A 13,916-nucleotide genomic window follows, 5' to 3' on the forward strand; every position below is an offset into this window, starting at 1 on the left:
GCAGAAATCTATATCCCCACCCCTTGCGTCGTATTCTAGATGTGCGAGTGAAAGCAGGCGAAGGCTTTCGACGAGTGCGGCTCAAGATGAGCTTGAACGCGTTCGCTGTCTTCATCGCGCAATAGGTGCATGGAGGTGTACCAGAGAGGTGTACGGCGTAGCTCTGCCGGAAATTGCGTACAGTGCCCTGGATGTTGAAATAGCCTGCAGTCACGCGCGTTGCATCTTTGCATGTAAATCTATAGATGACCTTTGCACTTCGATTCTTGGCACAAACCTCGCGTTGAAGCCATAGTCAGCACAATGGTCGCTTCGCCTAGCCGGAGTGGGCGTGCTTCTTTGAGCCAGTGTTTAGTTCAAGTCATGACAGACATCATGCTAAGGCGTGAGCCGCTAAGGTCCCTAGATAACGAAAATTCAGGGTAGTGACACTCATTGTTCTCTGCGCCGACCTCTTTACCTTCCTTCTTACTCCTCCCTTTCTCCGTCATCCGCCTTTGTAATTGGTGCACGTGACGTTGTAAGAGGCTGGTAGTGATATTTATTATCATGCAAAGTGTCCAAAAACGAGTATTCATGCGCACGTTGTTCCGGTAAGATTCTTGACGTGACCGAAAACGAAATCGTAGTCAAGACATAAGCTGTATAGGAGGAGTGTTCAATGCAACATAGGAGGAGTGTTCAAAATTATGGGTTGTAGTTAAACAACAGAAGACTGTTTCACTCTCTTAAACGTACTTCGCGGCATCCGAAACGGTACACACTATGAGCTACCAAATATTTCACGCGAAGGCTTTCGTGCAACGCCACCGACGTACATCAACGTGGCTCTGCGAGGCGAGTTGATTTGTCAGTTCTTTTTGAAGCGCCAGGAGCGTTTCTAACACGCATCAAATAGTTGTGGGGGTCTCAGAGCTGTAGCTGTCCCGAGAAAACTTTTCAGGAAAGAAGTGGATACCAACGTAAACCATGTTTACTGATCAGAACCAGGGCCACAACTGCCCGCTGCCAGCGGCTGCCGCGTGCCATGAGCGCACCCGCGATCGTCATTATTCTCCTCTTCCACCTATTATTGGCGCGTTCGCAGCCGTCGCTCCCATATAGTGTATGCCCGTTTGTCGCGCATCTCAGGGATGAGTGCTATTGGCAATGAATCGAGAGGGCACCGGGTGGTGCAGCAAACGCGCTTTAATAACAATCGAGGGGAAAAAAACTGAACACTTGATAAACAAACACCACAAATCTTAGATGCATCATCATCATCGCCATAATCAGCCAGACTATGCCCAATGAAGGACACGGGCCTCTCTCATGTTCTCATAATCTTAACGTAGCTTATGGTGCTCTCGTGTTTTTTTTTTTGCGTGCCATAAGCTGCGTTAAGAAAGAACCAACTCACCCAACAAGGGACTCTGCTTATGATAATCAGCTTGGTCCTGCATGCTAGCTGCTACCAAGTTATGCCCGCAAACTTCCCAATCTCACCCGCTTACCTAACTTTCTGTCTCCACTTCGCCCGCTCGCCTTCTCTGGGAATCCAGCCAGTTACCCTTAATGACCAGTGGTTATCCTTCATGACCTACGCACCCGGCCCATGTTATTTCCCTCTTCTTGATTTCAACTATCATATCATTAACCCGGCTTTGTTCCCTGACCTACTCTGCTCTCTTCTCGTCTCTTAAGGTTGCACCTATCATTTTACTTTTCATCACTCGCTGTATCGTCTTCAACTTAAGCTGAACCTTCTTTTTAAGCCTCCAGCTTTCTGTTCTGTAGCTAAGTACCGGCAAGATGTAGCTGTAACGCACCTTCCTCTTGAAATATAGCGGTGATCTACCAGTCATGATTTCAGATTGCTTGCTGAATGTAATACACCTCATTCTTATTCTTCTAGTTACTTCAATTTCGTGGTTAGGCCCCGCGGTTATCACGGCAGTGGTCAGATCTGCGACGCAGCAGAGGGTGCTAAGAAGCTCATGGTCTGGACACGCCACCTTTGAAACCTGAACTTAGTAACGTTTAACGCTAGAACCCTATCTAGTAGTGCAAGTCTAGCTGTGCTATTCGAGGAACTAGATGGTGTTAAATGAGGTTAGGAAGACATATGACGCCTATACAGGGCTACAAAATGAGCAGGTCCTTTGTTATCGTGGCTTGTTGACAGAACTAAGGGTGGGTCTCTTTACATAGATATAACCCCTCAAATAATAAAAAATAAACTAACATGATGACTTCCTATCTTCTCTGAATCCCACTCAAATCCTCAGCTCATGTATAGCCACTTAGGCCTTGCCTTCTTGTCGTAGCCTGAATCGAACACTCGTACTTGGTTACGTTCGGGGACGCGTCTTCATCCCGATCAAGCGCTGGCGTGTGTTCCTTTTGCTCCGCGTACTTTCAATGTTACGACCACATCTTCAGATCCTTGAACACTGGATCGCACATAACACGAACTGTGAGTGAACCTGGCAGCTATGCGACACCTTGTTGGGATGCGATAATCCTCCTTGAGAACAGTGCTGACTGTTTATTGTTCAGCTTGACTGCTTCTTTATTGGCGCCAGTATGCGCTACGGCATCAGTTAAATAAAAAGAAAAAAGTTCTGTGTCCTGTGAGAAGGGCATGAGTGGTCGATGAAGTGGAGCATGCGTCTAGCGCGTCAAGTCAGGTGGTTGGCTGGTGTGGTGGTGAAGGCCGCGTTGGTGGTGAGTGTGAACCTGGTGATGGCCCGCACAGGCTCCCAATAGGTGATCGAGCGTTGCCTCTGTGGCTGCGGCAACGCAGAATGGGCATGCCGTTGGGGAAGGCTGTGAACCGGGTGTCCATGTATCCTGGATTACATGAGTCAAGGAGGCGCCCACACGAAGGCTCCTGAGCGCAACCTCCTCTCGGCGAGTTAAGCCACCGGGAAGGTCTGATCCACGCGGAGGAATGAGTGCACGCGTGGAGCGCTGGAGGGTTTGTTTGTGCACAAGCAAGCTGTCTTTCGGGGACAAACCAAGTAGAGACAGCGGGTGTTGAACAGCCGCTAGATGGCAAGCGGCCTCTGCTTCCAATCCAGCCGGTGCAGACCGGCTGGTCCACAATACGCGGACAGGACAGGCGCATGAGTGAATCAGTCGGTGTATATCAGAGGCTATATCGAGGGAGCTGGTCACTTTTCGCAACTCTCAAACTGCTTGCGTGGAGTCCGTATTCTCAAGCAATTTATCGTGTGACAAAGAATCTATTTTGAATATCATTGCTGTTAATCTGTCCCGTATTGCAGTGAGCTCCGCTAATACTGATGGGAATGGTGCCTGTGTTACGCAAGAACATGTATGTTGAGTTTCAGGTAACGTGGGGCATACGAGGCTGGTGTGCAGAACGCCGTTATCGATAGCTGCTTCTATGTATACCGCTAGTGAGTTGTCGATGGTGGTGACGACGCCCTCCTGCGCCCCTTGTCGGGTGGATTGTCGCAGACGGGTCAGTGGTCGGTTATCGCTGGCCTGTGCTTTGAGCCATGGTGGAACTTCTGCCAAGGGTGCGTCAGGCTGTGGCAGCGATGAATTATAGTAGTGAGCAAGAGCTGCCGCCGCAGGAACAGCTTGGCTCTTTAGGTAGCGAACGACTCGACACTGGTGTATGATTTCGTCGATGGAGCTGCGCTTCCACCTGGAGGGTCGCGATAGGTGTTATAAGAGGAAGGCATACAATCGCCCTCATTGAATCTTGGTTGGCGGTTTCGAGCAAGTCCGAATCTCTCAATATCCATTGCTGAAACTGAGCTTGATAAACAAGCCGAGGTTGCAAGATTGATCGCACCAACCCATGGGCCATTCGAGAACAGGCACGTCCGGTCTTTTGAGAGATCCGACGAATGAGATGGAAGGATATTAGCACTCTTCCGATGAGCAGAGCGAACCCACCCATTCACAGAGCCAGATGCGTCCAGTTAGACTCCGAGCACACGGACTGTGGATACAGGAGTGAGGGTTTGGCCATTTAGGCTAAAAAAAAATCGGCGTCTGCAGAAGACGACGATGACCTTGTCTGTTGATGATAGACCTGACTGCAGTCTTCATGGCAGATAGTGTCAGTCCTATGCACCCACAATAGTCCGACGCCTTGTACAGAACACTCTGGAGGGCCTCCTGCTGGCGTTGCAGGCCGTGGTGTAGTGTCCTCACAGTCAAATCATCCGCATACAGGAGGCAGAAGGCATCTGGAATGCGTGCTAGTTTTCACACGAGCGGTAATAGGGCAATATTGAAGAGTATCGGGACCAGCACCGAGCCCTGCAGTATACCCCGCTTCATTACGAAGTGTCCGGTTCGTTCCTTGTCTACTAGGATGCAGAAGGTAATGTGCACCAGAAAAGACACAACCAAGTCGCAGACGCGAGCAGGAAGTTGAAGCCATTGCATTAAGCGTATGATCACAGAGTGGCTGACGTTGTCGTAGGCCTTATGAACGTCCATGGCGAGAAGAGTTCAAGTGCCGCTTGATCTTCCACAAGCACCATGGATGTCAAACGATCTAGGCCATCTTCCATGTCCAGATGCGGTTGAAAATAAATCTGGGCTGGATGGTACCAGGTGCACTTTTCCAGCCACCAGGACATGCGCGACGTTAACATGCGTTCAAGAAGCTTGCACAACGTACACGTAAGAACCATCGGCCGAACATTAGAGAGGTTGCTCGGATGCTTTTCCGGCTTTGGTATCAGCACAACTACGGCACGCTTCGACGATTCAGGCAGCTCTCCGGTCGTCCAGACTGCGTTAAGCGTGTCCAGAAGCCACTGCAGTGCAGAGCCACTGCAGTGCAGTGCAGAACACTTCACAGGAGATCCTATCTGGTCCTGGTGCCTTGCGTACTTTTGCCTGGTCAATTGCTGCCTGGGGCTCCGCCATCGTGTACGACGCTTTCATGCCTTCAATGTCTGACGGACTGGGAGTTACGACAACCTCCGGAGGCAAGTTACATGTACTATCTAATTGTGGTGGGGCCAGGTTGTAGGCTAAGAAGAAATCCTTAACTTCTTCTGGAGCAGACTGGCTTGGCGTGCATCCAGAAGGGAGACACGTACTGGCCGCTGGATCCGGCGTACGAGTGCCCAACTCAATGTTCCGGAACATTAGCCATGTTGAGGCGGATAAAGACGATGGACCGAGTGACGCACACCAATCCATCCACCGTTCCCGGAAGAGACGCTTCTCGCAGCGACGCGCTGCAGCGGTGAGTCTGTTTAGGCTAACATGAAGCTTAGCGGCGGCAGGATCTCGGTTTAAGGCTAGCTCTGCACGATGGCGTGCTGCTCACAGACGCAGAAGAAGTAAATATGGAGGTGGTATGTTATACTCTACCCAGCTTGACTGCATGGTGGCTTGTGCAGCTGTGTCTGTGGTTAAGACCTTCAAAGGATCAGACGATGTATCAGCATTCGAGGCATTCAGTTGCTTGAGAATAAGTCCCAGTTGGTTGTGTAGCATCGAGGTCGGAGGCAGCGCTGATTACACGCGGCCAAACCAATTATCAACAGATGGTAATCACTCCTCCGACAGTCTGGTTCTAGGTCCCACGAAACGTCACGCATGCCCAACCACCACGAGAGATCGAGCGCATACGGTGGAGCACAGGGATGAACCCACTGATGTGTAGAAGTAGCCGGGACATTCAGAAAGACAAAGTGCGTGTCTGTAAATGTGTGTAGCACGAGGCTGCCTCTAGTCCTGGAAGAAGGGTAGCCTCACGACTGATGAGGTGAATTGAAGTCTCCCCCAACTAGCACTGGGCTCCCAGGGTAGGTTTGACGCAGGTCGGTCTGCCGCCCCAAAGGCAATCGAGGAGCGCTGCCACTCTACGGACGCACGTACACTGAAACCACAATCATGTCATTACGTGGTAGTCTAACGAGCACTGCCACCACTTCTTGCCACTGGTTACACTACGGCAGTAGGAGAACTTGCGTTTGAGGATATGCAGTCACAACGTACACTGCAGCCTTGCCTAGAAGTCACAACGCATCAGTGCAGCTGTCACTGGTCCCGTTAACTCGGGAGGCGATCACCGGGCTGATTCCAAGGGCCGAAGTATCGGCCCCCCGAACCGCACCATGAATGCGTGTACAATTTAGATGTGGTCCTATTTGGCGCGCCAGCGGACGCCGGCTGTGGCCAAAAGAACAAGTCAGAGCCGAGAGTTGATAAACAAAACAGAATTATATTCTCAATAATGGCAGATCAAAAACAATACACAAGTATGCACACTCCACAATAGTTGAATACAATATGTCACCCACCAAACAACGTACTACATAGTACAATCAACCACACTCGAAACAACGGACACAGACAACAATACGCACTACAATGCAGTCGCATGCATTGACCAACCAAGACACTTAAAGACTAAAGAGATAGAAAACCTATTCAGTCCAACGTTCTTGGAACAAAAGTCTGGATGATACTCTTCCGAGAATCACTCACTCAAAGTCCAGCACTGTTGTCGTTCCACTGCCCCCGAAGTTTCTCTTCCAGGAAACCTCGCCGAAGTTTCTCTTCCAGGGAACCTCGCGTCTTCACTTGGCCCCCGAAGTTTCTCTTTCAGGCAACCTCGCGTCTTCAATTGGCCACTCTCCAAGCTTCAAACTTCTTCGCCAGAAACATGTCGGCTTCACAGACGCAGCTGTTGCCACGCGTCTTCGCTCGATAGCGGTAAACACACACTCTTGCCTGTAGCTCGAGTCGTCACCCCTCAGGTGGAAATCATCTTCTTCTCCTGCTTTGTCTCTACGGACAAAACCTTCACCGACTACACGGCGGAATACCTACGCGCTCTTGCGCTAACTTACGTCTTCTTCTGATCTCTCGTCTCGGCTGCTCGATTAAATACCTTCCGCGCGAGATTCCAGAAAGTTCTCATCATTTCGTCGGCGCGATGCGCAGCGAAGGCTGGGGGAAAGGTCGAGACGATGCGAGGGCCGTCCGCGACGGATGACTCAACCCGGCGTCACCACGCCCTCTCCATCTAAAAATTTTGACTGCTTGCTCGGCCACCAATGTGGGGTGAGGAGGTTCGTCGGCAAACCTACGCTTCCGAGGGGACAGAGTCGCGCGCCCGGGGAGTCTGGATGTTTGTTTTCTTTTTTGTTATCGTTGGCATCGCGGCGTCTCTCCCGCGCGTTATCGCGAGAATTTGGCGGCACGCCCTTTTTGAGCGCTCGTTTTGTGACACTGCCCCCCCCCTTTAAGAATATTATCTCATAATATTCAAAACCACACAAACGAGCGTGAACAGTCCCCACACTCTCAAAGACTGCAACATAGTCCGTCGCTCATGACACGTCACATTCACAATAGATCACTCGATACAATTGTATATTGGAATTCAATCTCACAACACATGAAACATAACCACAGGTACATGACTACAACACTTCATCACACATTCCAAACAATACAACCGTACAAAGTTCTGTCTTTACAACAATTATACAACACTATACATCACATCATCGCACAGAACACTGACTCGCTCGACATACACTTGTGACACAGGATAACAAGAACATTTACACAACATATGTCACTCAGCCCTGCCAAACACATTCCGATTCCACCTCAGCACCTATCCTGTGTATTTCGAGCTGCGCTTGCGTCTTTTCTTGCGGTGCTTGCTCGATCTCTTCTTGTTTTTCCTCGTTCTTTTTCGGCGAGCTTTTTCCAACGATGGGGTCTGAGGCAGCGTCTCAGACATCGTTGTCACTTCTGACACTGTTAACGGGTGATAACGCTCAACCGATCCTGTCACCCGCTTGTTCATGTCACGACATTGGGCCTGGCTGATCGACTCCGTCACTTTTACACTGTCGGTCGGTTGAGGTCGAGCTGATGTACGTCCAGCTGCCCAGCACGTGAACTCATTAAACACGATCATCTTTTCATTCACTGTCTCTTGCACCCGGGCTTCACCTGGGGCTCGAGCGAAATCCTTCACGCGATCGTTCTCTGCTGTATCTCGCGGTCACTGTGTCGGCGGGGGCTCCATCTTCGGGTCTTCCCCCAAACGTTCTGGTTCGTTCGGCCCTCGTGCCCCGTCAATGTTTCCGATGACGAGGTCGTACAGAGGGGTCGTCATGCATAGAGCCGTAACCTTCCCGCTGAAGTACGGGGTTTCGACCTCAATCTCTGCTTCGGGAAGCATCCGAACCGTACGGTCAATTAGGCAAACCGGTTTCGTTTTGCCTGTTAACTCACTTTCTCGTACCAAATTTTTTTGCACGATAACAGTGGAGCTACCGGTACCTCTTAACACCGTAAGCTTTTTGCCCGCAACTTTTCCAGGCAGCGTTGGCATTCCCTTCGTAACACCGGTTGTCTGTTTTGTCATTACAGCACCCACAATAAGAATTTTCTCCCCATCTTTCAACTCTACGAATCCACCTGTGACGGCATTATTACCAGATTTTGGTGCCGCTTGCACACAGGATACCTGGTGAGTTTGACTCGCTCCGTTTCGACATGCGTCTGCTTTGTGCCCAGTCTGACCACACTTAAAACATTTTACTGCCGTAGGGCTCGTAAAGTTAGTACGACAGTTGTTCGCGCGATGACCCACTCGGTTACACAGGAAACATCGGGGAACACTCTCCGGTGCACGCTTCTTTTGTTCGGGTGCCAAATTTTTCGAATCTTCGGAACACTCCTTCTTGACTATGGCCAAGTTTGTTCCACCTTGCGCTTCCAAGAATTGATCAGCCAATTCGAGCATGCCTTCAAGTGACTCAGCCTTCCTCTTTTTCAAGTACAGCGACAGGCTTAGGTGGCAACTAGTAAGAAATTGTTCTCTAATTAGGAGCTCTCTAAGCTCATCGTACTCCTGCGCTGTCCCTGAAAGTTCAATCCATCTGTCGAAATAATGGCGAAGTCGGGCGGCATACTGCGTAGCCGTCTCACCATCAGCTGGCTTTCCTGTCTGAAATCTGTCCCGGAAACCTTCCACAGTGAATCTAAATCGCTTCAGCAAAGCACCTTTCACCTTTGCATAGTTGGCTGCATCGATCAGCATCAGCCTACCGTACACACTGAGCGCTTCACCATTCAAGCAAGTACTCAAAGTAGTTATCCATTGGTGTTCCGGCCAATTCTGGCTCCTCGCAATCGTCTCAAATCGGTGAAGGTACGCGTCAAGGTCGTCCTTCCTTTCATCAAACGCCACGAGCAGCTTGCTTGGGTTCAAGCGGAAGCCGTGGTCCTCCCGTTCGCTGCTTTCAACTCTAGCTTGGACCGGAGTTTCACTTCGCTGTTGCAAACGGAGCCGCTCGAGTTCTATCTCGTGCTGTCGCTGCCGTTCTTTTTCCTCTCTTTCTTCTTTCGCCCTCTCAGCTGCCAGTCTTTCTCTCTCCTGCTCCAACTTGAATTGCTGCTCTCTCTCTTCTCTCGCCCTTTCGGCTGCCAACTTTTCTTTCTCCAGCTCCAACTTCAATATTTGCTCTCTTTCTTCCTTCGCCCTTTCAGCGGCCAGCCTTTCTCTCGCCAACTCAGCTGCTTTTTCTTTCTTGGCTCTCTCAGCTGCCAACCTCTCTCTCTCCACCGCTTGTTTCTCCTTCTGGGATACCCATTTCCGTAGTTCGGCGCCAGAAAAACCCATCTTCTCACCAAGAGCAACTCACTTTTCGAAATCCATGGTGTCTCGCAAATAAAGTCTTGCCGCGTGTAAAAAGTATCTGCCTAAATCAGTCTATCGGAACACTCCCCTGCACTCGTTAACGAGAACACAGAGCAACACACAAAATTGTTCCGATGGCACTATGAACAACTCGAGGCTCTTTCTCACTACTTTGGACACACTGTGCACCAAAAGGTCCTGACGCGGACGCTGGATTAATTGTTACACAGTCCCGTTAATTCGGGAGGCGATTGCCGGGCTAATTCCAAGGGCCGAAGTATCGGCCCCCCGAACCGCACCACGAAAGCGTGGACAATTTAGAAGTGGTCCTATTTGGCGCACCAGCGGACGCCGGCTGTGGCCCAAAGAACAAGTCAGAGCCGAGAGTTGATAAACAAAACAGAATTATATTCTCAATAATGGCAGATCAAAACGATACACAAGTATGCACACTCCACAATAGTTGAATACAATATGTCACCCACCAAACAACGTACTACACAGTACAATCAACCACACTCGAAACAATGGACACAGACAACAATACGCACTACAATTCAGTCGCATGCATTGACCAACCAAGACACTTAAAGACTAAAGAGATAGAAAACCTATTCAGTCCAAAGTTCTTGGAACAAAAGTCTGGATGATACTCTTCCGAGAATCACTCACTCAAAGTCCAGCGTTGTTGTCGTTCCGCTGCCCCCGAAGTTTCTCTTCCAGGAAACCTCTGTCGTTCCGCTGTCTCGAAGTATCTCTTCCAGGAAACCTCGCCGAAGTTTCTCTTCCAGGAAACCTCGCATCTTCACTTGGCCCCCGAAGTTTCTCTTCCAGGAAACCTCGCGTCTTCAATTGGCCACTCTCCAAGCTTCAAACTTCTTTGCCGGAAACACGTCAGCTTTGCCGGAAACACCAAACGGGGAGCTTCCCCCACGTAAGGCGATAGCGAAGCTCGCTAACTTTATTTGCAAGTCCTCAGCAGTTCCACTGCTGGACACAGTGGTAACGCGTTGCTTTCGAAGGAGCGGTCATTGCGGTGGGAGGTTGGCGAGCAATACCCTTGACAGCACTTGCAGTTGCCTGGCAACAAAGTGGAGGAGCTCTTCCGGAGACACAGAAGCAGCGTACGGCACGTCTGTACCGCGCATCGCAGTTTGTCCATCTGGTCGAGCGAGATGGGTTCAGCATTGAGCGAGGCGCTTTACTTCCATTTGGAGGTGCGCTATCTCTTGGTAAAGCTTTGCCAGATCGTCTGTCGTCGTAACACTCAATTTAGGCGTGCTCACAGCCTGCCGAACACGTTTTTTTGCCCCGTTTGACGGCGTCGCTGTACGTGAGGCCTTCGTAGCAAGCATTGTCAGGTTCTACAAATGCTGGCGTGTCCTCCTTGGAGGAGGGCAACAGTTCAAACCAACTGGCAGTCAGAATGTCAGCATCCCTTCCTTTTTGTGTCACAGAATGCTGGGGTCGCTTGAGTTGGTGATGGGCTTTGAAAGCCTTCTGTTTAACTGGAGAATCTTTGGACGTGATATCATGATCGTCTGTTTGGCAGAGCCAGCATGTGTACGTGCCTGTCTCGGCGGACTCCATGGAAGTGTCTGCGGGTTGGGGACAAGAGTCTCGCTTGTGAGAAAGGGCTATGAGGGCAAAACAAGCACACGGTCATTCCGTATACTCATCGGGTGGCTCACGGTTTGCAAAACGTGGCCCTACGTTACGCCGTTAACGTAGTTTTTGCTCCCCACAAAAGCTGGGATCCACGCGCGCAAAAGTCGAGAAAAGCATTGACACACAAGTCAGAGAAAATGGGAGGGTTCACAGTGTTTGCGGCATCAAACACACTTTTCAGTATATTGAATGCATAACGGTCATCGTCTACCTGATCCCACTATCATGCGAAAAATCGTACATTAGACAGAGCGGGAGATGTATCAATATCCGTCTTAGGGAGCATGAACAATCACTATCAGACACCAAATTATTTTCACTCGCCGCCCATTGTAAACAGTGCGGTTGCATTTCGTTCTCCGCAGACACTAAAATACTTTTTTATTCATACTTCACTCTTAAAAAATGGAGTGACGTTCTCTCCATTTAGAGAGGAACGGCGACGTCCCTAATGTTCGTCTTTAAATAGAGAAACGTTGCTACCTTTGCCACGGCACAACATGTTCCTCCCTGTGAAAATCAACATGGCTGACCCCAGGTTAGCAAAGCGAGTACGCATAGCAAATGCATCGATTCTCGAATGATAAGGAGTACACGGCACTGCAAGTTACAAAAAACGGTCCCGCTGAGCTTGATATAAAAAAAAATGATTATAAAAACAAGCAGACGAACCTGTGGTGATGAAAACATCGCGAAAGAGAACGATGGAGCAAGCAGGTTTCGTTCGGCCAGTGAGGCGACGTTCACTCCGAAAGACACGAATCCTGCCGAGTCCTCACTGGAAGAGTGCGTGCTAGGCTTGCCGTATTTATTTCTCGCAGATTCATTCAGTGTAGCGACGTTATCTATGCGTTTACGGGGCCGCAGGTCAGGAGTTGTGCCTCCAAACCGTAGAATCAATCGCAGCAAAACCATTCCGACCCAGTAGTGCAACTTTGATAGATAGATGTTCAACGGTATATAAGTAGCTGGAGGTGTGAGAGCGTCATAGCCGTGAAAAAAAAAAGGTCGCCTGTGGCGACGTATGTTGTCATACCCACCATCACGGCTCCCTTGCGGATAGTTTACGCCTCAGCCCATTCAGGATTACTCACTGACACCAGACGCTAAATATGTAGCACATATTAGGCGTTATTAGATACACATGCACACAAGGACACATACTGCACATAGTACGCATGTAGGGTGACCTCAATGAACAAGAGCACAATCAACCATTCACAACAGCGGCACACACTTCGACGTGTTTTTTTCTTTCTTTATTGACTTTGACGTATTTACTCGCACCCTATTACGAAAACGTGCAAGCTTATATTGCGATGAATTTCGACTGACCATAGTGGCACAAGTTGCAAATAAGTTTTCTTACACTTTTTTCTACGTTTTGTGGCGATACCACAACATGCGCACACATAAATATGCTGTATCTGATGCTTAGAGAAACGGAAGTTTATCAACGGTTGCACAATAATGAACTGAATAGTTACTAGAGCTTATCTGGTTTTCACGAAAGCGATTACCCCCAAGCGATGCATAGAATGCCCACGGCATTCCTAACGCTGCGCTATCTCTCGATCACTGCCACAGTTATTTTTTTTCTTGAAGCCTCCGAGAATGCAACGCTTGCCGAGCGCTAGCCATTTTGGAGGTAACGTCTTTTTTATTCTTCTTGTTACTCGGACAGGGCGCAGCATGCAGACCAGACTTAGTCTCCGTCGTGGTAGGTGTTCTGTGGTCACGTCGACCTCGTTTAGTTGTTTCGTGTTAACGTTTGCTTATATTCTTTTTACGTGCTTACCACAAGTGTCGCCGTTAGCCATGGATACAGTACACCGCTAGCCCTTCAATACAATGTTTTAGATGTGGTAACGACCGTCCTAGCAGTGTATACGTACGGTACAGTGCGGGTCTTGTGGGAGAAATAAGCGATGACCTCGCATCTAACGGTATTTTTTCGTGAGCTATGGCAGTGGCTGTTGGCATCGCGGCCACTCTATTACTTACGTGGAGGAACTATCACTGCAGTGGGCAAATTTACTATAAAGTTGTAGCATGATATGCCTACATACTTTTCTGCTTCAAATGCCTCTCGCGATTCGCCTCGCGTGTCAACTAGCAGTCATAGTGCGTGCCACAATTTTGTTGTTAGCGCTGTGGCTGTGGTGGTTATTACTCTAGATTTGGAATACTTTTTTCACAAAGGTGAGTGAGTGTTAGTACTTACCTCCTGTGCACAGCTGTTACTAGAGGTGCATTTTGTGTTGAGTTTCTCACGACAAAGGAAAATCATGGACGAGAAAGGCATACTGCACGCGTTCATAATTCCGTCTTACCTCTCAGGGCTAGCATGGGCAACTCAAAACGCATGCGATTGAGAATTTGGTTTAACTGACAGAAGTCATTGGTTTACTTTTCACAAAAGGGCAGTTATGATGATGTTTAAAACGTTTCTGATGGTGTAACCTAGTCTGGCGAATAAACGCTCGTTGAAACTTCACAGCCTGTTTCCCATTGTGCTTTCACCTGCCGTGGTAGCATAGCCTTGTTAGGTGTCGTGCGACTATGCTGGAGGACGCATGTTCGACTTCCGGCC

This window comes from Rhipicephalus microplus, chromosome 8 (genome assembly GCF_043290135.1).
Source record: "Rhipicephalus microplus isolate Deutch F79 chromosome 8, USDA_Rmic, whole genome shotgun sequence".
NCBI classification, from domain to species: Eukaryota; Metazoa; Arthropoda; class Arachnida; order Ixodida; family Ixodidae; genus Rhipicephalus; species Rhipicephalus microplus.